The sequence below is a fragment of the Phyllobates terribilis genome, unplaced genomic scaffold (genome assembly GCF_046119375.1).
Source record: "Phyllobates terribilis strain yellow unplaced genomic scaffold, ASM4611937v1 Scaffold_13__5_contigs__length_258822181, whole genome shotgun sequence".
Taxonomy (NCBI): domain Eukaryota; kingdom Metazoa; phylum Chordata; class Amphibia; order Anura; family Dendrobatidae; genus Phyllobates; species Phyllobates terribilis.
The window spans coordinates 214,892,911-214,917,717 of NW_027362773.1; positions in this window are offsets into that span (position 1 = coordinate 214,892,911).

Sequence of the window (24,807 nt, forward strand, 5' to 3'; positions counted from 1 at the left end):
GAGCATGGGCGTGAGCGTCAGAGCCTGAGCGTCAGAGCCTGAGCGTCTGAGCGTGAGCGTCCGAGCGTGAGCGTCCGAGCATGAGCGTCAGAGCGTGAGCGTCAGAGCGTGAGCCTGAGCATCCGAGCGTGAGCGTCCGAGCGTGAGGGTGAGCGTGGGAGCGTGAGAATGTGAGAATGAGAATGTGAGCGTGTGAGGGTGAGCGTGTGAGGGTGAGCATCCGAGGGTGAGCTTCCGAGGGTGAGCTTCCGAGGGTGAGCGTCAGAGCGTGAGCGTCAGAGCGTGAGCATCTGAGCGTGAGTGTCCGAGCGTGAGCGTTAGAGCCAGAGCGTCAGAGCTAGAGCGTCAGAGCCAGAGGGTGAACGTCAGAGCCTGAGCGTGAGCGTCTGAGCGTGAGTGTCAGAGCGTGAGCGTCAGAGCGTGTGAGCGTGAGCATCAGAGCCTGAGCGTGAGCGTCAGAGCCTGAGCGTGAGCGTCTGAGCGTGAGCGTCAGAGCGTGAGCGTCAGAGCCTGAGCGTCAGAGCGTGAGCGTGAGCGTCAGAGCGTGAGCGTCCGAGTGTGAGCATGCGAGCGTGAGCATGAGCGTCCGAGTGTGAGCGTCACAGCGTGAGCGTCAGAGCCTGAGCGTCAGAGCCTGAGCATGAGCGTCAGAGTGTGAGCGTGAGCGTCAGAGCGTGAGCAAGAGTGTCAGAGAGTGAGCGTCAGAGTGTGAGCGTGAGCGTCAGAGCGTGAGCGTCCGAGCGTCAGCGTCAGAGCGTGAGCCTGAGCATCCGAGCGTGAGCGTCCGAGCATGAGCGTCAGAGCGTGAGCGTCCGAGCGTGAGCGTGAGCGTCAGAGCGTGAGCGTCAGAGCCTGAGCGTCAGAGCGTCAGAGCGTGAGCGTCTGAGCGTGAGCGTCCGAGCGTGAGCGTCAGAGCGTGAGCGTCCGAGTGTGAGCGTCAGAGCCTGAGCATGAGCGTCAGAGCGTGAGCGTGAGCATCCCAGCGCGAGCGTGAGCGTCCGAGCGTGAGTGTCAGAGCGTGAGCGTCAGAGCATGAGCGTCAGAGCGTGAGCGTCCGAGCGTGATTGTCAGAGCGTGAGCGTCAGAGCGTGAACGTCATAGCGTGAGTATCAGAGCATGAGCGTCAGAGCGTGAGCGTCCGAGCATGAGCGTCAGAGCATGAGCGTCCGAGCGTGAGCGTGTGAGCATGAGCTTCCGAGCGTGAGCATGAGCGTTAGAGCGTGGGCGTCAGAGCGTGAGTGTCAGAGCGTGAGCGTCAGAGCGTGAGCGTCTGAGCGTGAGTGTCAGAGCTTGATCGTCCGAGCGTGAGTGTCAGAGCGTGAGCGTGAGCGTCAGAGCATGGGCGTGAGCGTCAGAGCCTGAGCGTCAGAGCATGAACGTGGGAACGTGAGAATGAGAATGTGAGTGTGTGAGGGTGAGCGTGTGAGGGTGAGCGTGTGAGGGTGAGCATCCGAGGGTGAGCTTCCGAGGGTGAGCGTCCGAGGATGAGCGTCAGAGCGTGAGCATCAGAGCGTGAGCATCTGAGCGTGAGTGTCCGAGCGTGAGCGTCAGAGCCAGAGCGTCAGAGCCAGAGGGTGAATGTCAAAGCGTGAGCGTCAGAGCCTGAGCGTGAGCGTCTGAGCGTGAGTGTCAGAGCGTGAGCGTCAGAGCGTGTGAGCGTGAGCATCAGAGCCTGAGCGTGAGCGTCTGAGCGTGAGCGTCAGAACGTGAGCATCCGAGCGTGAGCGTGAGCGTCCGAGCGTGAGCGTGAGCGTCCGAGCGTGAGAGTCAGAGCCTGAGCGTCAGAGCCTGAGCGCCAAAGTGTGAGCGTCAGAGTGTGAGCGTGAGCATCAGAGCGTGAGTGTCCGAGTGTGAGCATGCGAGCGTGAGCGTGAGCGTCCGAGTGTGAGCGTCAGAGCGTGAGCGTGAGCGTCAGAGAGTGAGCGTCAGAGCCTGAGCATGAGCGTCAGAGCGTGAGCGTGAGCGTCAGAGCGTGAGCATGAGTGTCAGAGAGTGAGCGTCAGAGTGTGAGCGTGAGCGTCAGAGCGTGAGTGTCCGAGCCTGAGCGTCAGAGCGTGAGCCTGAGCATCCGAGCGTGAGCATCAGAGAGTGAGCGTCCGAGCGTGAGCATGAGCATCAGAGCGTGAGCGTCAGAGCCTGAGCGTTAGAGCGTCAGCGTGAGCGTCAGAGCGTGAGCGTCTGAGCGTGAGGGTCCGAGCGTGAGCGTCAGAGCATGAGCGTCCGAGCGTGAGCGTCCGAGCGTGAGCGTGAGCGTCAGAGCGTGAGTGTCCAAGCGTGAGCGTCCGAGCATGAGCGTGAACGTCCGAGTGTGAGCATGAGCGTCCGAGTGTGAGCGTCCGAGCGTGAGCGTGAGCGTCCGAGCGTGAGCGTCCGAGCGTGAGCGTGTGAGCGTCCGAGCGTGAGTGTCCGAGCGTGAGCGTCCGAGTGTGAGCGTCAGAGCCGGAGCATGAGCGTCAGAGCGTGAGCGTCCGAGCGCGAGCGTGAGCGTCCGAGCGTGAGTGTCAGAGCGTGATTGTCAGAGCGTGAGCGTCAGAGCGTGAGCGTCATAGCGTGAGTGTCAGAGCATGAGCGTCAGAGCGTGAGCGTGAGCGTCCGAGCGCGAGCGTGAGCATCCGAGCGTGAGCGTCCGAGCGTGATTTTCAGAGCGTGAGCGTCAGAGCATGAGCGTCATAGCGTGAATGTCAGAGCATGAGCGTCAGAGCGTGAGCGTCAGAGCGTGAGCGTCCGAGCATGAGCATCAGAGCGTGAGCGTCCGAGCGTGAGCGTCAGAGCGTGAGCGTGAGCATCCGAGCGTGAGCGTGAGAGTCCGATCGTGAGCGTCCGAGCGTGAGCGTCCGAGCGTGAGCGTCAGAGCCTGAGCGTCAGAGCGTGAGCGTCAGATTGTGAGCGTGAGCGTCAGAGTGTGAGCGTGAGCGTCAGAGCGTGAGCGTCAGAGCATGAGCGTCAGAACGTGAGCGTGAGCGTCAGAGAGTGAGCGTCATTGCGTGAGCGTCAGAGCCTGAGCATGAGCGTCAGAGCGTGTGCATGAGTGTCAGAGAGTGAGCGTCCGAGTGTGAGCATGCGAGCGTGAGCGTGAGCGTCCGAGTGTGAACGTCAGAGCCTGAGCGTGAGCGTCAGAGAGTGAGCGTCAGAGCGTGAGCGTCAGAGCCTGAGCATGAGCGTCAGAGTGTGAGCGTGAGCGTCAGAGCGTGAGCAAGAGTGTCAGAGAGTGAGCATCAGAGCGTGAGCGTCCGAGCGTGAGCGTCAGAGCGTGAGCCTGAGCATCCGAGCGTGAGCGTCCGAGCATGAGCGTCAGAGCGTGAGCGTCCGAGCCTGAGCGTGAGCGTCAGAGCGTGAGCGTCAGAGCCTGAGTGTCAGAGCGTCAGAGCGTGAGTGTCTGAGCGTGAGCGTCCGAGCGTGAGCGTCAGAGCGTGAGCGTGAGCATCCGAGTGTGAGCGTCAAAGCCTGAGCATGAGCGTCAGAGCGTGAGCGTGAGCGTCCCAGCGCGAGCGTGAGCGTCCGAGCGTGAGTGTCAGAGCGTGAGCGTCCGAGCGTGATTGTAAGAGCGTGAGCGTCAGAGCGTGAGCGTCATAGCGTGAGTATCAGAGCATGAGCGTCAGAGCGTGAGCTTCCGAGCATGAGCGTCAGAGCGTGAGCGTCCGAGCGTGATCGTGTGAGCGTGAGCTTCCGAGCGTGAGCATGAGCGTTAGAGCGTGAGCATCAGAGCGTGAGTGTCAGAGCGTGAGCGTCAGCGTCAGAGCGTGAGCGTCTGAGCGTGAGTGTCAGAGCTTGAGCGTCCGAGCGTGAGTGTCAGAGCGTGAGCGTCAGAGCGTGGGAGTGAGCGTCAGAGCCTGAGCATCCGAGCGTGATCGTGAGTGTCCGAGCGTGAGCGTGAGCGTCCGAGCGTGAGAATCAGAGCCTGAGCGTCAGAGCCTGAGCGCCAGAGTGTGAGCGTCAGAGTGTGAGCGTGAGCGTCAGAGCGTGAGTGTCCGAGTGTGAGCATGCGAGCGTGAGCGTGAGCGTCCGAGTGTGAGCGTCAGAGCGTGAGCGTCAGAGAGTGAGCGACAGAGCGTGAGCGTCAGAGCCTGAGCATGATCGTCAGAGCGTGAGCGTGAGCGTCAGAGCGTGAGCATGAGTGTCAGAGAGTGAGCCTCAGAGTGTGAGCATGAGCGTCAGAGCGTGAGTGTCCGAGCGTGAGCGTCAGAGGTGAGCCTGAGCATCCGAGCGTGAGCGTCCGAGCATGAGCGTCAGAGAGTGAGCGTCCGAGCGTGAGCATGAGCGTCAGAGCGTGAGCGTCAGAGCCTGAGCGTCAGAGCGTCAGCGTGAGCGTCAGAGCGTGAGCGTCTGAGCGTGAGGGTCCGAGCGTGAGCGTCAGAGCGTGAGCGTCCGAGCGTGAGTGTCCGAGCGTGAGCGTGAGCGTCACAGCTTGAGCGTCCAAGCGTGAGCGTCCGAGCATGAGCGTGAACGTCCGAGCGTGAGCATGAGCGTCCGAGTGTGAGCGTCCGAGCGTGAGCGTGAGCGTCCGAGCGTGAGCGTCCGAGCGTGAGCGTGTGAGCTTCCGAGCGTGAGTGTCCGAGCGTGAGCGTGAGCGTCCGAGTGTGAGCGTCAGAGCCTGAGCATGAGCGTCAGAGCATGAGCGTGAGCGTCCAAGCGCGAGCGTGAGCGTCCGAGCGTGAGTGTCAGAGCGTGATTGTCAGAGCGTGAGCGTCAGAGCGTGAGCGTCATAGCGTGAGTGTCAGAGCATGAGCGTCATAGTGTGAATGTCAGAGCATTAGCGTCAGAGCTTGAGCGTGAGCGTCAGAGCGTGAGCTTCCGAGCATGAGCATCAGAGCGTGAGCCTCCAAGCGTGAGCGTCCGAGCATGAGCATCAGAGCGTGATCGTCCGAGCGTGAGCGTCAGAGAGTGAGCGTCAGAGCGTGAGCGTCAGAGCCTGAGCATGAGCGTCAGAGCGTGAGCGTGAGCGTCAGAGCGTGAGCATGAGTGTCAGAGAGTGAGCGTCAGAGTGTGAGCGTGAACGTCAGAGCGTGATTGTCCGAGCGTGAGCGTCAGAGCGTGAGCCTGAGCATCCGAGCGTGAGCGTCCGAGCATGAGCGTCAGAGAGTGAGCGTCCGAGCGTGAGCATGAGCGTCAGAGCGTGAGCGTCAGAGCCTGAGCGTCAGAGCATCAGAGCGTGATCGTCAGAGCGTGAGCGTCCGAGCGCGAGCGTGAGCATCCGAGCGTGAGCGTCCGAGCGTGATTGTCAGAGCGTGAGCGTCAGAGCATGAATGTCATAGTGTGAATGTCAGAGCATTAGCGTCAGAGCTTGAGCGTGAGCGTCAGAGCGTGAGCTTCCGAGCATGAGCATCAGAGCGTGAGCCTCCAAGCGTGAGCGTCCGAGCATGAGCATCAGAGCGTGATCGTCCGAGCGTGAGCGTCAGAGAGTGAGCGTCAGAGCGTGAGCGTCAGAGCCTGAGCATGAGCGTCAGAGCGTGAGCGTGAGCGTCAGAGCGTGAGCATGAGTGTCAGAGAGTGAGCGTCAGAGTGTGAGCGTGAACGTCAGAGCGTGATTGTCCGAGCGTGAGCGTCAGAGCGTGAGCCTGAGCATCCGAGCGTGAGCGTCCGAGCATGAGCGTCAGAGAGTGAGCGTCCGAGCGTGAGCATGAGCGTCAGAGCGTGAGCGTCAGAGCCTGAGCGTCAGAGCATCAGAGCGTGATCGTCAGAGCGTGAGCGTCTGAGCGTGAGCGTCAGAGCCTGAGCATGAGCGTCAGAGCGTGAGCGTGAGCGTCAGAGCGTGAGCATGAGTGTCAGAGAGTGAGCGTCAGAGTGTGAGCGTGAACGTCAGAGCGTGATTGTCCGAGCGTGAGCGTCAGAGCGTGAGCCTGAGCATCCGAGCGTGAGCGTCCGAGCATGAGCGTCAGAGAGTGAGCGTCCGAGCGTGAGCATGAGCGTCAGAGCGTGAGCGTCAGAGCCTGAGCGTCAGAGCATCAGAGCGTGATCGTCAGAGCGTGAGCGTCTGAGCGTGAGCGTCAGAGCGTGAGCATCCGAGCGTGAGCGTCAGAGCGTGAGCGTCCAAGCGTGAGCGTCCGAGCATGAGCGTGAACGTCCGAGCGTGAGCATGAGCGTCCGAGTGTGAGCGTCCGAGCGTGAGCGTGAGCGTCAGAGCGTGAGCGTCCGAGCGTGAGCGTGTGAGCGTCCGAGCGTGAGCGTCCGAGTGTGAGCGTCAGAGCCTGAGCATGAGCGTCAGAGCGTGAGCGTGAGCGTCCGAGCGCGAGCGTGAGCGTCCAAGCGTGAGTGTCAGAGCGTGATTCTAAGAGCGTGAGCGTCAGAGCGTGAGCGTCATAGCGTGAGTGTCAGAGCATGAGCGTCAGAGCGTGAGCGTGAGCGTCCGAGCGCGAGCATCCGAGCGTGAGCGTCCGAGCGTGATTGTCAGAGCGTGAGCGTCAGAGCATGAGCGTCATAGCGTGAATGTTAGAGCATGAGCGTCAGAGCGTGAGCGTGAGCGTCAGAGCGTGAGCTTCCGAGCATGAGCATCAGAGCGTGAGCGTCCAAGCGTGAGCGTCCGAGCATGAGCATCAGAGCGTGAGCGTCCGAGCGTGAGCGTGAGCGTCCGAGCGTGAGCATGAGCGTCAGAGCGTGAGTGTCAGAGCGTGAGCGTCAGAGTGTGAGCATCAGAGCGTGAGCGTCTGAGCGTGAGTGTCAGAGCGTGAGCGTGAGCGTCCGAGCGTGACTGTCAGAGCGTGAGCGTGAGCGTCAGAGCGTGGGCGTGAGCGTCAGAGCATGAGCGTCAGAGCGTGAGCGTCCGAGCGTGAGCGTCAGAGCGTGAGCCTGAGCATCCGAGCGTGAGCGTCCGAGTGTGAGCGTCAGAGCGTGAGCGTCCGAGAGTGAGCGTCAGAGCTTGAGCGTCCGAGCGTGAGTGTCAAAGCGTGAGCGTAAGCGTCAGAGCGTGAGTGTCAGAGCGTGAGCGTCAGAGCATGAGCGTCAGAGCGTGAGCGTCCGAGCATGAGCATGAGCGTCAGAGTGTGAGCATCCGAGCGTGAGCGTCAGAGCGTGAGCGTCCGAGCGTGATCGTCAGAGCGTGAGTGTCAGAGCGTGAGCGTCAGAGCGTGAGTGTCAGAGCGTGAGCGTAAGCGTCAGAGCGCGAGCGTCAGAGCGTGAGCGTCATAGCGTGAGTGTCAGAGCATGAGCGTCAGAGCGTGAGAGTCAGAGCGTGAGCGTCCGAGCATGAGCGTCAGAGCGTGAGCGTCCGAGCGTGAGCGTCAGAGCGTGAGCGTCAGAGCGTGAGTGTCAGAGCGTGAGCGTCAGAGCGTGAGCGTGAGCGTCAGAGCCTGAGCGTGTGAGCGTCAGAGCGTGAGCGTCCGAGCGTGAGTGTCAGAGCGTGAGCGTGAGCGTCAGAGCGTGGGCGTGAGCGTCAGAGCCTGAGCATGAGCATCAGAGCGTGAGCGTCTGAGCGTGAGCATGAGCGTCAGAGCGTGAGCGTCTGAGCGTGAGCGTCAGAGCGTGAGCCTGAGCATCCGAGCGTGAGCGTCAGAGCGTGAGCGTCCGAGCATGAGCGTCAGAGCGTGAGCGTCCGAGAGTGAGCGTCAGAGCGTGAGCGTCCGAGCGTGAGTGTCAGAGCGTGAGCGTAAGCGTCAGAGCGTGAGTGTCAGATCGCGAGCGTCAGAGCGAGAGCGTCCGAGCGTGAGCGTCAGAGCGTGAGCGTCCGAGCTTGAGCGTCAGAGCGTGAGCGTCCGAGCGTGAGCGTCAGAGCGCGAGTGTGAGCGTCCGAGCTTGAGCGTCAGAGCGTGAGCGTCCGAGCTTGAGCGTCCGAGCGCGAGCGTGAGTGTGAGCGTCAGACCGTCAGCCTGTGAGCGTGAGCGTCAGAGCGTGAGTGTGAGCGTCAGAGCATGAGCGTCAGATCGTGAGCGTCCGAGCTTGAGCGTCCGAGCGCGAGCATGAGTGTGAGCGTCAGACCGTGAGCGTGTGAGCGTGAGCGTCAGAGCCTGAGTGTGAGCGTCAGAGCATGAGCGTCAGATCGTGAGCATTGGAGCGTGAGCTTAAGAGCGTGAGCTTCAGAGCGTGAGCGTCAGAGCGTGAGCGTCAGAGCGTGAGGGTGAGCATCTGAGGGTGAGCGTCTGAGGGTGAGCGTCTGAGGGTGTGAGGGTGAACGGGTGAGGGTGAGCGTGTGCGGGTGAGGGTGAGCCGCTAACAGCCGCCATCTTTTTCTGAAATCCCGCGTCGCTGATTGGCCGCGGCCTTACCAATCAGCGACGTGGGATTTCCTGGACAGACAGACAGACGGGATAAGACAATCATATATATTAGATGAATACGTTTTACTTTAATACATTTTATGCTAGGGTTACATGGTGGCATGTGTCATTTGACGTTTACATTGTGCGCCTCATTGCAAAATAGAATCTAACAATTTCTTATGCTGTCGCATTGCGTTTTTAACCTACTATGATTACGACACAGAGATTCAAATGTCTAAAATGTTCTGGATTTTCTGATTTTCTTCATTACAGGAAAATAAAGGTGGCAAGACAAAGTTATATTTATACTCTTGTGTATTTTATTACTTCCTTATTCTTTAAACTTATAAATTTGAGGTTCTTAGTGCACATTTTGATGAAATTGTGCAAGCCCATTTGCCAACGACAAGGCGACCTCATCAGATGGGGCCCTACACTAACAAACTAACCTATTTATTGTATTTATCTTATTCTTATCCTCACAATCTATTGATTATTATTACAACATTATTATACTTATTATTGCTATTATTACTCTAGCACTATGAGATTCCTAGAATTAAAGCTGTTGATCCAGAAGAAGGCAAAAACCCCTGGACACATTCAGCCAATTTGTGTCAAGGGGAAAAATTCCTTCTTGACCCCGGGAAAAAGCGATCAGTCCTAGAACCCTGGATCAAACCTGCTGATGCCTAATAATGTCCTATGCTATTATTATACTATTTCTAATAATGCTATACTATTATAACTTATTTTGATATTTTATTACTACCGCTATTTTTTTAACATTTATTTCTATTTTTTTACTTACTATTAATAATATTATAATTATTGTTGCTAATATTTGTCTTATTTCTCTAGTTACTATTAATTAGATCCTACTCCTAATGTTATTGATCCAGAAGAAGGCAAAAAAACCCTGGACACATTCAGCCAATTTATGTCAATGGGGAAAAATTCCTTCTTGACCCCGAGAAAAGGCGATCAGTCCTAGAACCCTGGTTCAAAACCCTAATATATATTAATTATTTACTAATTATTATAATAATTACCTTAGATACTATTTTTTGTATTACTATTATTTGTGTTATTTTTAGTTTCCTGCTATTTTGCTGATATTATTACTAATATTCTACTATTTTATACTAGATATTTTTGTATTATTGCTATTTTATTCTTACCATTATTGCTAACATTTGTATTGATATTTTACTAAAACTAAAAATTAGATCCTAATTGCTAAAGATGTTGATACAGAAGAAAGCAAAAACCCCCGGACACGTTAGGCCAATTTGTGTCATGGTGGAAAAATTCCTTCTTGACCCCGGGAAAAGGCAATCAGTCCTAGAACCCTGGATCAAATCTCCTAAAACTTATTCAAATTTTAATAATTAATATTTAATTAGATTAATAATTAATCATTTAACATTTAATACATTTTATTAATATTTTATTTTTAATATTATGGTATAGATGTTTTATTACTTTACTAGTGAAATTATTCCTGTTTTATGGTCACTAATATTACGCTATATACTATATTATATTACTACTCCACTATTGCTAATTCTACTATAATCTTACTAATTCGTAGGTCCTTATTCCTAAAGCTGTTGATCCAGAAGAAGGCAAAAACCCCTGGACACATTCAGCCAATTGGTGTCTCAGGGGGAAAATTCCTTCTTGACCCCGGGAAAGGGCGATCAGTCCTAGAACCCTGGATCAAACCTGCTGATGTTATTTTTATGTCTTTACCATTATTACACAAATTAATATTATATTACTGTTATTATTACTGCTCCTAATATTATTAAAGTCTTTATTATGATTTTACTACATTTTTTGCTTTCTTAATCTTATAATAACTATTTTATGTCTATTTTTATTATTTTTAGATTTGAAGCTGTTGATGTTCCTTCAGCTGGAATGTTGGTGCCTTAGAGTCCATCAACGTCTCGTTGATTTGAGGAGGATGGTCCAGATGATGTTCCTCCTTCCTCTGAGGTTGGTATTCACGTATTTAAGGATGGACTGCTGGCGGATCTTGTGTCTTCCTGCTGGCTGGTTCTCAACTCTTCGGGCCCAGGTGTTGTTCTTTTCTTCTTTTGCTTCTGATTTTTTAGCATCTTCTTCTTTTTTCCCCTTGGTATCTTCTGCCTTATCTTCTTCTTTTTTCCCCTTGGTATCTTCGGCCTTATCCTGTTCTTTTTTCCCCTTGGTTTCTTCTGCCTTATCTTCTTTTTTCCCCTTGGTATCTTCTGCCTTATCTTGTTTTTTCCCCTCGGTATCTTCTGCCTTATCTTGTTTTTTCCCCTTGCTATCTTCTGCCTTATCTTCTTCTTTCGCCTTGGTGTCTTCTGCCTCATCTACTTCCATTTCTTCTACCTCCCAATACTTCATTGCCTCCTCCATCTCCTCTTCTTTCGGCTCTTCTGGCATCACTGATGTTGGCTCAGGTTTTTCTTCATCCAAAGGAAACGGTAGATATTTCTTCTGAGCTTCCCAGTTGGTCGGCATGAGGCGCTAATAAAAGAAGATATTCATTCAGTTGACTATTGAGACGTTCCTTTACATCTATGGAGAAAACATGGATAACATATTCTGCGGTATGATCAGTGACCTCCATGTTGAAGATCGGAGACAGCAGGAATCTGGTGCAGTATATCAGAAGTTGTAGATCCCTTTCTTCTTTTGTTCTTGGACAAGCTGGAAAGAAAAAACAAGCACATCATGGGATCAATCATACAAAGCCCAGAGGTATTAAATCTTTAAATTACAGGTAAATTTATTTAACCCAACAGTTAAATAAACGGTGAGCCCGCACTGAACCGAGCACATGTCAGCTGATTATTACAGCTGACATGTGCCCGCAACAGCTGCGGGTGAAATCGCGATCCACCCGTGGCTGTTAACCAGTTAAATGCCGCTGTCAATCTCTGACAGCGGCATTTAACAGCGCCGCGTTGGAAGTGCGTCACTTACCCCGCTCATCGGTGACCCTGTCACGTGATCGCGGGTCACTGATGGGTGGGCATGGCAACCCTGGGTCTGCAGCAGACCCCAGTGGTTGTCATGTAAAGATCGCTATGAGCGCCACCTAGTGGTCGGCGCTCATAGTACAGGAGCATTTCTGCTACATAGAGGTGATCTGTTCTATGTAGCAGAGGCGATCAGACAGTTGGTGCTTCTTGTCTCCTGTGGAGACTATGGAAGCAAGCAAAAAGTGCAAAAAAAATGTTTTAAAAATATAAAAAAAATTAAAAAATATAAAAGTTTAAATCACCCCCCTTTCACCCCACTCAAAATAAAATAATAAAAAAAAAACCACATACACATATTTAGTATCTCCGCATTCAGAATCACCCGATCTATCAATATAAAAAAATAATTAATACGATCGGTAAACGACGTAACGAGAAAAAATTCTAAACGCCAGAATTACGTTTTTTGGTCGCTGCAACATTGCAATAAAATGCAATAACGGGCGATCAAAACATCGTATCTAACCCAAAATAATAACAATAAAAACGTCAGCTTGGCGCGCAAAAAATAAGCCCTTACACAGACCCAGGTCCCCAAAAATGAAGACGCTACGGGTCTCGGAAAATGGCGCCATTTATTATTTTTTTTTAAGCAAACTTTGGATTTTTTTTTTCACCACTTAAATAAGAAAGAACCTATACATGTTTGGTGTCTACGAACTCATAATGACCTGGGGAATAATAATGGCAGGTCAGGTTTAGCATTCAGTGAACGTGGTAAAAAAAAAAAAAAACATTTGTGGTATTGCACTTTTTTTGCAATTTCACCGCACTTGGAATTTTTTTCCCGTTTTCTCATACACGATATGGTAAAACCAGTGATGGTGTTTAAAAGTACAACTCGTCCCGCAAAAAATAAGCCCTCACATGGCCATATTGACCAAAAATAAAAACACTATGGCTCTGGGAACAAGGGGAGCAAAAAACGAAAATGCAAAAACGGAAAATCCCAGGGTCCTTAAGGGGTTAATGGCACAATATTTTCAGATTAATGGAAAAAAAAAATTATTTAAAAAAATAATCTCACATGAGAAGAGTCCAGGTCCGAAGACACATTCCTGTTGGAGGTAGACGTCCTAAAGAAAACAGAATCCAATGAGTGTCCACTTATCATTCACCAGGGATGAAGAATAGGATAAGGGGTCCGGTTATAATAAAGCTGCTGACCCCCCAAGATCTGCGACTCGCGGCCATCCTGTATCTATTCTCTTCTGCAGTAGTCATAGGAAAAGCTGTGAATCCAAAAAAGACTTAAGCCCCCGTCTCACATAGCGTGAGCGTCAGAGCCTGAGCGTCAGAGCGTCAGAGCGTGAGCGTCCGAGTGTGAGCGTCAGAGCCTGAGCATGAGCGTCAGAGTGTGAGCGTGAGCGTCCCAGCGCGAGCGTGAGTGTCAGAGCGTGAGCGTCAGAGCGTGAGCGTCCGAGCGTGATTGTCAGAGCGTGAGCGTCAGAGCGTGAGCGTCATAGCGTGAGTATCAGAGCATGAGCGTCAGAGCGTGAGCGTCCGAGCGTGAGCGTGTGAGCGTGAGCTTCCGAGCGTGAGCATGAGCGTTAGAGCGTGAGCGGCAGACCGTGAGTGTCAGAGCGTGAGCGTCAGAGCGTGAGCATCTGAGCGTGAGTGTCAGAGCTTGAGCGTCCGAGCGTGAGTGTCAGAGCGTGAGCGTGAGCGTCAGAGCGTGGGCGTGAGCGTCAGAGCCTGAGCGTCAGAGCATGAACGTGGGAGCGTGAGAATGAGAATGTGAGTGTGTGAGGGTGAGCGTGTGAGGGTGAGCGTGTGAGGGTGAGCATCCGAGGGTGAGCGTCCGAGGGTGAGCTTCCGAGGGTGAGCGTCCGAGGGTGAGCGTCCGAGCGTGAGCATCTGAGCGTGAGTGTCCGAGCGTGAGCGTCAGAGCCAGAGCGTGAGAGCCAGAGCGTCAGAGCCAGAGGGTGAATGTCAAAGCGTGAGCGTAAGAGCCTGAGCGTGAGCGTCTGAGCGTGAGTGTCAGAGCATGAGCGTCAGAGCGTGTGAGCGTGAGCATCAGAGCCTGAGCGTGAGCGTCTGAGCGTGAGCGTCAGAACGTGAGCATCCGAGCGTGAGCGTCCAAGCGTGAGCGTGAGCGTCCGAGCATGAGCGTCCGAGCGTGAGAGTCAGAGCCTGAGCGTCAGAGCCTGAGAGCCAGAGTGTGAGCGTCAGAGTGTGAGCGTGAGCGTCAGAGCGTGAGTGTCCGAGTGTGAGCATGCGAGCGTGAGCGTCCGAGTGTGAGCGTCAGAGCGTGAGCGTGAGCGTCAGAGAGTGAGCGTCAGAGCGTGAGCGTCAGAGCCTGAGCATGAGCGTCAGAGCATGAGCGTGAGCGTCAGAGCGTGAGCATGAGTGTCAGAGAGTGAGCGTCAGAGCGTGAGCGTGAGCGTCAGAGCGTGAGTGTCCGAGCGTGAGCGTCAGAGCGTGAGCCTGAGCATCCGAGCGTGAGCGTCAGAGAGTGAGCGTCCGAGCGTGAGCATGAGCGTCAGAGCGTGAGCGTCAGAGCCTGAGCGTCAGAGCGTCAGCGTGTGAGCGTCTGAGCGTGAGGGTCCGAGCGTGAGCGTCAGAGCATGAGCGTCCGAGCGTGAGCGTCCGAGCGTGAGCGTGAGCGTCAGAGCGTGAGCGTCCACGCGTGCGCGTCCGAGCATGAGCGTGAACGTCCGAGCGTGAGCATGAGCGTCCGAGTGTGAGCGTCCGAGCGTGAGCGTGAGCGTCCGAGCGTGAGCGTCCGCGTGTGAGCGTCCGAGCGTGAGTGTACGAGCGTGAGCGTCCGAGTGTGAGCGTCAGAGCCTGAGCATGAGCGTCAGAGCGTGAGCGTGAGCGTCCGAGCGCGAGCGTGAGCGTCCGAGCGTGAGTGTCAGAGCGTGATTGTCAGAGCGTGAGCGTCAGAGCGTGAGCGTCATAGCGTGAGTGTCAGAGCATGAGCGTCAGAGCGTGAGCGTGAGCATCCGAGCGTGAGCGTCCGAGCGTGATTGTCAGAGCGTGAGCGTCAGAGCATGAGCGTCATAGCGTGAATGTCAGAGCATGAGCGTCAGAGCGTGAGCGTGAGCTTCCGAGCATGAGCATCAGAGCGTGAGCGTCCAAGCGTGAGCGTCCGAGCATGAGCATCAGAGCGTGAGCGTCCGAGCGTGAGCGTCAGAGCGTGAGCGTGAGCATCCGAGCGTGAGCGTGAGAGTCCGAGCGTGAGCGTCCGAGCGTGAGCGTCAGAGCCTGAGCGTCAGAGCGTGAGCGTCAGATTGTGAGCGTGAGCGTCAGAGTGTGAGCGTGAGCGTCAGAGCGTGAGCGTCAGAGCATGAGCGTCAGAACGTGAGCGTGAGCGTCAGAGCGAGAGCGTCAGAGCGTGAGCGTCAGAGCCTGAGCATGAGCGTCAGAGCGTGATCGTGAGCGTCAGAGCGTGTGCATGAGTGTCAGAGTGAGCGTCAGAGTGTGAGCATGCGAGCGTGAGCGTGAGCGTCCGAGTGTGAGCGTCAGAACGTGAGCGTGAGCGTCAGAGAGTGAGCGTCAGAGCGTGAGCGTCAGAGCCTGAGCATGAGCGTCAGAGCGTGATCGTGAGCGTCAGAGCGTGTGCATGAGTGTCAGAGAGTGAACGTCAGAGTGTGAGCGTGATCGTCAGAGCGTGAGCGTCAGAGTGTGAGCGTCAGAGTGTGAGCGTGAGCGTCAGAGTGTGAGCGTCAGAGTGTAAGCGTCAGAGCGTGAGCGTCCGAGCGTGAGCGTCAGAGCATGGGCGTCAGAGCCTGAGCGTCAGAGCGTGAGCGTCCGAATGTGAGCATGCGAGCGTGAGCGTCCGAGTGTGAGCATCAGAGCGTGAGCGTGAGAGTCAGAGAGTGAGCGTCAGAGCCTGAGCATGAGCGTCAGAGCGTGATCGTGAGCGTCAGAGCGTGTGCATGAGTGTCAGAGAGTGAGCGTCAGAGTGTGAGCGTGAGCGTCAGAGCGTGAGCGTCCGAGCGTGAGCATCAGAGCGTGAGCCTGAGCATCCGAGCGTGAGCGTCCGAGCATGAGCGTCAGAGCGTGAGCGTCCGAGCGTGAGCGTCAGAGCCTGAGCGTCAGAGCGTCAGCGTGAGCGTCAGAGCGTGAGCGTCCGAGCGTGAGCGTCCGAGCATGAGCGTCCCAGCGTGAGCATGAGCACCCGAGTGTGAGCGTCCGAGAGTGAGCGTGAGCGTCCGAGCGTGAGCGTCAGAGCGTGAGTGTGTGAGCGTGAGCGTCCGAGCGTGAGGGTCCGAGCGTGAGCGTCCGAGTGTGAGCGTCAGAGCCTGAGCATGAGCGTCAGAGTGTGAGCATCCGATCGCGAGCGTGAGCATCCGAGCGTGAGAGTCAGAGCCTGAGCGTCAGAGCCTGAGCGCCAGAGTGTGAGCGTCAGAGTGTGAGCGTGAGCATCAGAGAGTGAGTGTCCTAGTGTGAGCATGCGAGCGTGAGCGTGAGCGTCAGAGAGTGAGCGTCAGAGCGTGAGCCTCAGAGCCTGAGCATGAGCGTCAGAGCGTGAGCGTGAGCGTCAGAGCGTGAGCATGAGTGTCAGAGAGTGAGCGTCAGAGTGTGAGCGTGAGCGTCAGAGCGTGAGTGTCCGAGCGTGAGCGTCAGAGCGTGAGCCTGAGCATCCGAGCGTGAGCGTCCGAGCATGAGCGTCAGAGAGTGAGCGTCCGAGCGTGAGCATGAACGTCAGAGCGTGAGCGTCAGAGCCTGAGCGTCAGAGCGTCAGCGTGAGCGTCAGAGCGTGAGCGTCTGAGCGTGAGGGTCCGAGCGTGAGCGTCAGAGCATGAGCGTCCGAGCGTGAGCGTCCGAGCGTGAGCGTGAGCGTCAGAGCGTGAGCGTCCAAGCGTGAGCGTCTGAGCATGAGCGTGAACATCCGAGCGTGAGCATGAGCGTCCGAGTGTGAGCGTCCGAGCGTGAGCGTGAGCGTCCGAGCGTGAGCGTCAGAGCGTGAGCGTCCGAGCGTGAGCGTGTGAGCGTCCGAGCGTGAGTGTCCGAGCGTGAGCGTGAGCGTCCGAGTGTGAGCGTCAGAGCCTGAGCATGAGCGTGCGAGCGTGAGCGTCCGAGCGTGAGTGTCAGAGCGTGATTGTCAGAGCGTGAGCGTCAGAGCGTGAGCGTCATAGCGTGAGTGTCAGAGCATGAGCGTCAGAGCGTGAGCGTGAGCGTCCGAGCGCGAGCGTGAGCATCCGAGCGTGAGCGTCCGAGCGTGATTGTCAGAGCGTGAGCGTCAGAGCATGAGCGTCATAGCGTGAATGTCAGAGCATGAGCGTCAGAGCGTGAGCGTGAGCGTCAGAGCGTGAGCTTCCGAGCATGAGCATCAGAGCGTGAGCGTCCAAGCGTGAGCGTCCGAGCATGAGCATCAGAGCGTGAGCGTCCGAGCGTGAGCGTCAGAGCGTGAGCGTGAGCGTCCGAGCGTGAGCATGAGCGTCAGAGCGTGAGTGTCAGAGCGTGAGCGTCAGAGTGTGAGCATCAGAGCGTGAGCGTCTGAGCGTGAGTGTCAGAGCGTGAGCGTGAGCGTCCGAGCGTGACTGTCAGAGCGTGAGCGTGAGCGTCAGAGCGTGGGCGTGAGCGTCAGAGCATGAGCGTCAGAGCATGAGCGTCTGAGCGTGAGCGTGAGCGTCAGAGCGTGAGCGTCAGAGCGTGAGCGTCCGAGCGTGAGCGTCAGAGCGTGAGCGTCCGAGAGTGAGCGTCAGAGCTTGAGCATCCGAGCGTGAGTGTCAAAGCGTGAGCGTAAGCGTCAGTGCGTGAGTGTCAGAGCGTGAGCGTCAGAGCATGAGCGTCAGAGCGTGAGCGTCCGAGCATGAGCGTCAGAGCGTGAGCATCCGAGCGTGAGCGTCAGAGCGTGAGCGTCCGAGCGTGATCGTCAGAGCATGAGTGTCAGAGCGTGAGCGTCAGAGCGTGAGCGTCCGAGCGTGAGTGTCAGAGCGTGAGCGCGAGCGTCAGAGCGTGAGCGTCATAGCGTGAGTGTCAAAGCATGAGTGTCAGAGCGTGAGAGTCAGAGCGTGAGCGTCCGAGCATGAGCGTCAGAGCGTGAGCGTCAGAGCGTGAGCGTCCGAGCGTGAGCATCAGAGCGTGAGCGTCAGAGCGTGAGTGTCAGAGCGTGAGCGTCAGAGCGTGAGCGTGAGCGTCAGAGCCTGAGCGTGTGAGCTTCAGAGCGTGAGCGTCCGAGCGTGAGTGTCAGAGCGTGAGCGTGAGCGTCAGAGCGTGGGCGTGAGCGTCAGAGCCTGAGCATGAGCGTCAGAGCATGAGCGTCAGAGCGTGAGCGTCTGAGCGTGAGCATGAGCGTCAGAGCGTGAGCGTCTGAGCGTGAGCGTCAGAATGTGAGCCTGAGCATCCGAGCGTGAGCGTCAGAGCGTGAGCGTCCGAGCATGAGCGTCAGAGCGTGAGCGTCCGAGAGTGAGCGTCAGAGCGTGAGCGTCCGAGCGTGAGTGTCAGAGCGTGAGCGTAAGCGTCAGAGCGTGAGTGTCAGAGCGCGAGCGTCAGAGCGAGAGCGTCCGAGCGTGAGCGTCAGAGCGTGAGCGTCCGAGCTTGAGCGTCAGAGCGTGAGCGTCCGAGCGTGAGCGTCAGAGCGCGAGTGTGAGCGTCCGAGCTTGAGCGTCCGAGCTTGAGCGTCAGAGCGTGAGCGTCCGAGCGTGAGCGTCCGAGCGCGAGTGTGAGTGTGAGCATCAGACCGTGAGCGTGTGAGCGTGAGCGTCAGAGCGTGAGTGTGAGCGTCAGAGCATGAGCATCAGATCGTGAGCATTGGAGCGTGAGCTTCAGAGCGTGAGCTTCAGAGCGTGAGCGTCAGAGCGTGAGCGTCAGAGCGTGAGGGTGAGCATCTGAGGGTGAGCGTCTGAGGGTGAGCGTCTGAGGGTGTGAGGGTGAACGGGTGAGGGTGAGCGTGTGCGGGTGAGCCGCTAACAGCCGCCATCTTTTTCTGAAATCCCGCGTCGCTGATTGGCCGCGGCCTTACCAATCAGCGACGTGGGATTTCCTGGACAGACAGACAGACAGACGGGATAAGACAATCATATATATTAGATGAATACGTTTTACTTTAATACATTTTATGCTAGGGTTACATGGTGGCATGTGTCATTTGACGTTTACATTGTGCGCCTCATTGCAAAATGGAATCTAACAATTTCTTATGCTGTCGCATTGCGTTTTTAACCTACTATGATTACGACACAGAGATTCAAATGTCTAAAATGTTCTGGTTTTTCTGATTTTCTTCATTACAGGAAAATAAAGGTGGCAAGACAAAGTTATATTTATACTCTTGTGTATTTTATTACTTCCTTATTCTTTAAACTTATAAATTTGAGGTTCTTAGTGCACATTTTGATGAAATTGTGCAAGCCCATTTGCCAACGACAAGGCGACCTCATCAGATGGGGCCCTACACTAACAAACTAACCTATTTATTGTATTTATCTTATTCTTATCCTCACAATCTATTGATTATTATTACAACATTATTATACTTATTATTGCTATTATTACTCTAGCACTATGAGATTCCTAGAATTAAAGCTGTTGATCCAGAAGAAGGCAAAAACCCCTGGACACATTCAGCCAATTTGTGTCAAGGGGAAAAATTCCTTCTTGACCCCGGGAAAAAGCGATCAGTCCTAGAACCCTGGATCAAACCTGCTGATGCCTAATACTGTCCTATGCTATTATTATACTATTTCTAATAATGCTATACTATTATAACTTATTTTGATATTTTATTACTACCGCTATTTTTTTAACATTTATTTCTATTTTTTTACTTACTATTAATAATATTATAATTATTGTTGCTAATATTTCTCTTATTTCTCTAGTTACTATTAATTAGATCCTACTCCTAATGTTATTGATCCAGAAGAAGGCAAAAAAACCCTGGACACATTCAGCCAATTTATGTCAATGGGGAAAAATTCCTTCTTGACCCCGAGAAAAGGCGATCAGTCCTAGAACCCTGGTTCAAAACCCTAATATATATTAATTATTTACTAATTATTATAATAATTACCTTAGATACTATTTTTTGTATTACTATTATTTGTGTTATTTTTAGTTTCCTGCTATTTTGCTGATATTATTACTAATATTCTACTATTTTATACTAGATATTTTTGTATTATTGCTATTTTATTCTTACCATTATTGCTAACATTTGTATTGATATTTTACTAAAACTAAAAATTAGATCCTAATTCCTAAAGATGTTGATACAGAAGAAGGCAAAAACCCCCGGACACGTTAGGCCAATTTGTGTCATGGTGGAAAAATTCCTTCTTGACCCCGGGAAAAGGCAATCAGTCCTAGAACCCTGGATCAAATCTCCTAAAACTTATTCAAATTTTAATAATTAATATTTAATTAGATTAATAATTAATCATTTAACATTTAATACATTTTATTAATATTTTATTTTTAATATTATGGTATAAATGTATTATTACTTTACTAGTGAAATTATTCCTGTTTTATGGTCACTAATATTACGCTACATACTATATTATATTACTACTCCACTATTGCTAATTCTACTATAATCTTACTAATTCGTAGGTCCTTATTCCTAAAGCTGTTGATCCAGAAGAAGGCAAAAACCCCTGGACACATTCAGCCAATTGGTGTCTCAGGGGGAAAATTCCTTCTTGACCCCGGGAAAAGGCGATCAGTCCTAGAACCCTGGATCAAACCTGCTGATGTTATTTTTATGTCTTTACCATTATTACACAAATTAATATTATATTACTGTTATTATTACTGCTCCTAATATTATTAAAGTCTTTATTATGATTTTACTACATTTTTTGCTTTCTTAATCTAATAATAACTATTTTATGTCTATTTTTATTATTTTTAGATTTGAAGCTGTTGATGTTCCTTCAGCTGGAATGTTGGTGCCTTAGAGTCCATCAACGTCTCGTTGATTTGAGGAGGATGGTCCAGATGATGTTCCTCCTTCCTCTGAGGTTGGTATTCACGTATTTAAGGATGGACTGCTGGCGGATCTTGTGTCTTCCTGCTGGCTGGTTCTCAACTCTTCGGGCCCAGGTGTTGTTCTTTTCTTCTTTTGCTTCTGATTTTTTAGCATCTTCTTCTTTTTTCCCCTTGGTATCTTCTGCCTTATCTTCTTCTTTTTTCCCCTTGGTATCTTCGGCCTTATCCTGTTCTTTTTTCCCCTTGGTTTCTACTGCCTTATCTTCTTTTTTCCCCTTGGTATCTTCTGCCTTATCTTGTTTTTTCCCCTCGGTATCTTCTGCCTTATCTTGTTTTTTCCCCTTGCTATCTTCTGCCTTATCTTCTTCTTTCGCCTTGGTGTCTTCTGCCTCATCTACTTCCATTTCTTCTACCTCCCAATACTTCATTGCCTCCTTCATCTCCTCTTCTTTCGGCTCTTCTGGCATCACTGATGTTGGCTCAGGTTTTTCTTCATCCAAAGGAAACGGTAGATATTTCTTCTGAGCTTCCCAGTTGGTCGGCATGAGGCGCTAATAAAAGAAGATATTCATTCAGTTGACTATTGAGACGTTCCTTTACATCTATGGAGAAAACATGGATAACATATTCTGCGGTATGATCAGTGACCTCCATGTTGAAGATCGGAGACAGCAGGAATCTGGTGCAGTATATCAGAAGTTGTAGATCCCTTTCTTCTTTTGTTCTTGGACAAGCTGGAAAGAAAAAACAAGCACATCATGGGATCAATCATACAAAGCCCAGAGGTATTAAATCTTTAAATTACAGGTAAATTTATTTAACCCAACAGTTAAATAAACGGTGAGCCCGCACTGAACCGAGCACATGTCAGCTGATTATTACAGCTGACATGTGCCCGCAACAGCTGCGGGTGAAATCGCGATCCACCCGTGGCTGTTAACCAGTTAAATGCCGCTGTCAATCTCTGACAGCGGCATTTAACAGCGCCGCATTGGAAGTGCGTCACTTACCCCGCTCATCGGTGACCCTGTCACGTGATCGCGGGTCACTGATGGGTGGGCATGACAACCCTGGGTCTGCAGCAGACCCCAGTGGTTGTCATGTAAAGATCGCTATGAGCGCCACCTAGTGGTCAGCGCTCATAGTACAGGAGCATTTCTGCTACATAGAGGTGATCTGTTCTATGTAGCAGAGGCGATCAGACAGTTGGTGCTTCTTGTCTCCTGTGGAGACTATGGAAGCAAGCAAAAAGTGCAAAAAAAATGTTTTAAAAATATAAAAAAAAATTAAAAAATATAAAAGTTTAAATCACCCCCCTTTCACCCCACTCAAAATAAAATAATAAAAAAAAAAACACATACACATATTTAGTATCTCCGCATTCAGAATCACCCGATCTATCAATATAAAAAAATAATTAATACGATCGGTAAACGACGTAACGAGAAAAAATTCTAAACGCCAGAATTACTTTTTTTGGTCGCTGCAACATTGCAATAAAATGCAATAACGGGCGATCAAAACATCGTATCTAACCCAAAATAATAACAATAAAAACGTCAGCTTGGCGCGCAAAAAATAAGCCCTTACACAGACCCAGATCCCGAAAAATGAAGACGCTACGGGTCTCGGAAAATGGCGCCATTTATTATTTTTTTTTAAGCAAACTTTGGATTTTTTTTTTCACCACTTAAATAAGAAAGAACCTATACATGTTTGGTGTCTACGAACTCATAATGACCTGGGGAATAATAATGGCAGGTCAGGTTTAGCATTCAGTGAACGTGGTAAAAAAAAAAAAAAAACATTTGTGGTATTGCACTTTTTTTGCAATTTCACCGCACTTGGAATTTTTTTACCGTTTTCTCATACACGATATGGTAAAACCAGTGATGGTGTTTAAAAGTACAACTCGTCCCGCAAAAAATAAGCCCTCACATGGCCATATTGACCAAAAATAAAAACACTATGGCTCTGGGAACAAGGGGAGCAAAAAACGAAAATGCAAAAACGGAAAATCCCAGGGTCCTTAAGGGGTTAATGGCACAATATTTTCAGATTAATGGAAAAAAAAAATTATTTAAAAAAATAATCTCACATGAGAAGAGTCCAGGTCCGAAGACACATTCCTGTTGGAGGTAGACGTCCTAAAGAAAACAGAATCCAATGAGTGTCCACTTATCATTCACCAGGGATGAAGAATAGGATAAGGGGTCCGGTTATAATAAAGCTGCTGACCCCCCAAGATCTGCGACTCGCGGCCATCCTGTATCTATTCTCTTCTGCAGTAGTCATAGGGAAAGCTGTGAATCCAAAAAAGACTTAAGCCCCCGTCTCACATAGCGTGAGCGTCAGAGCCTGAGCGTCAGAGCGTCAGAGCGTGAGCGTGAGCGTCCGAGTGTGAGCGTCAGAGCCTGAGCATGAGCGTCAGAGTGTGAGCGTGAGCGTCCCAGCGCGAGCGTGAGTGTCAGAGCGTGAGCGTCAGAGCGTGAGCGTCCGAGCGTGATTGTCAGAGCGTGAGCGTCAGAGCGTGAGCGTCATAGCGTGAGTATCAGAGCATGAGCGTCAGAGCGTGAGCGTCCGAGCGTGAGCGTGTGAGCGTGAGCTTCCGAGCGTGAGCATGAGCGTTAGAGCGTGAGCGGCAGACCGTGAGTGTCAGAGCGTGAGCGTCAGAGTGTGAGCGTCTGAGCGTGAGTGTCAGAGCTTGAGCGTCCGAGCGTGAGTGTCAGAGCGTGAGCGTGAGCGTCAGAGCGTGGGCGTGAGCGTCAGAGCCTGAGCGTCAGAGCATGAACGTGGGAGCGTGAGAATGAGAATGTGAGTGTGTGAGGGTGAGCGTGTGAGGGTGAGCGTGTGAGGGTGAGCATCCGAGGGTGAGCGTCCGAGGGTGAGCTTCCGAGGGTGAGCGTCCGAGGGTGAGCGTCCGAGCGTGAGCGTCAGAGCGTGAGCATCTGAGCGTGAGTGTCCGAGCGTGAGCGTCAGAGCCAGAGCGTGAGAGCCAGAGCGTCAGAGCCAGAGGGTGAATGTCAAAGCGTGAGCGTAAGAGCCTGAGCGTGAGCGTCTGAGCGTGAGTGTCAGAGCATGAGCGTCAGAGCGTGTGAGCGTGAGCATCAGAGCCTGAGCGTGAGCGTCTGAGCGTGAGCGTCAGAACGTGAGCATCCGAGCGTGAGCGTCCAAGCGTGAGCGTGAGCGTCCGAGCATGAGCGTCCGAGCGTGAGAGTCAGAGCCTGAGCGTCAGAGCCTGAGAGCCAGAGTGTGAGCGTCAGAGTGTGAGCGTGAGCGTCAGAGCGTGAGTGTCCGAGTGTGAGCATGCGAGCGTGAGCGTCCGAGTGTGAGCGTCAGAGCGTGAGCGTGAGCGTCAGAGAGTGAGCGTCAGAGCGTGAGCGTCAGAGCCTGAGCATGAGCGTCAGAGCGTGAGCTTCAGAGCGTGAGCATGAGTGTCAGAGAGTGAGCGTCAGAGTGTGAGCGTGAGCGTCAGAGCGTGAGTGTCCGAGCGTGAGCGTCAAAGCGTGAGCCTGAGCATCCGAGCGTGAGCGTCAGAGAGTGAGCGTCCGAGCGTGAGCATGAGCGTCAGAGCGTGAGTGTCAGAGCCTGAGCGTCAGAGCGTCAGCGTGTGAGCGTCTGAGCGTGAGGGTCCGAGCGTGAGCGTCAGAGCATGAGCGTCTGAGCGTGAGCGTGTGAGCGTCAGAGCGTGAGCGTCCACGGGTGCGCGTCCGAGCATGAGCGTGAACGTCCGAGCGTGAGCATGAGCGTCCGAGTGTGAGCGTCCGAGCGTGAGCGTCCGAGCGTGAGTGTCCGCGTGTGAGCGTCCGAGCGTGAGTGTCCGAGCGTGAGCGTCCGAGTGTGAGCGTCAGAGCCTGAGCATGAGCGTCAGAGCGTGAGCGTGAGCGTCCGAGCGCGAGCGTGAGCGTCCGAGCGTGAGTGTCAGAGCGTGATTGTCAGAGCGTGAGCGTCAGAGCGTGAGCGTCATAGCGTGAGCGTCAGAGCATGAGCGTCAGAGCGTGAGCGTGAGCGTCTGAGCGCGAGCGTGAGCATCCGAACGTGAGCGTCCGAGTGTGATTGTCAGAGCGTGAGCGTCAGAGCATGAGCGTCATAGCGTGAATGTCAGAGCATGAGCGTCAGAGCGTGAGCGTGAGCTTCCGAGCATGAGCATCAGAGCGTGAGCGTCCAAGCGTGAGCGTCCGAGCATGAGCATCAGAGCGTGAGCGTCAGAGCGTGAGCGTGAGCATCCGAGCGTGAGCGTGAGAGTCCGAGCGTGAGCGTCCGAGCGTGAGCGTCAGAGCCTGAGCGTCAGAGCGTGAGCGTCAGATTGTGAGCGTGAGCGTCAGAGTGTGAGCGTGAGCGTCAGAGCGTGAGCGTCAGAGCATGAGCGTCAGAACGTGAGCGTGAGCGTCAGAGAGAGAGCGTCAGAGCGTGAGCGTCAGAGCCTGAGCATGAGCATCAGAGCGTGATCGGTAGCGTCAGAGCGTGTGCATGAGTGTCAGAGTGAGCGTCAGAGTGTGAGCATGCGAGCGTGAGCGTGAGCGTCCGAGTGTGAGCGTCAGAACGTGAGCGTGAGCGTCAGAGAGTGAGCGTCAGAGCGTGAGCGTCAGAGCCTGAGCATGAGCGTCAGAGCGTGATCGTGAGCGTCAGAGCGTGTGCATGAGTGTCAGAGAGTGAACGTCAGAGTGTGAGCGTGATCGTCAGAGCGTGAGCGT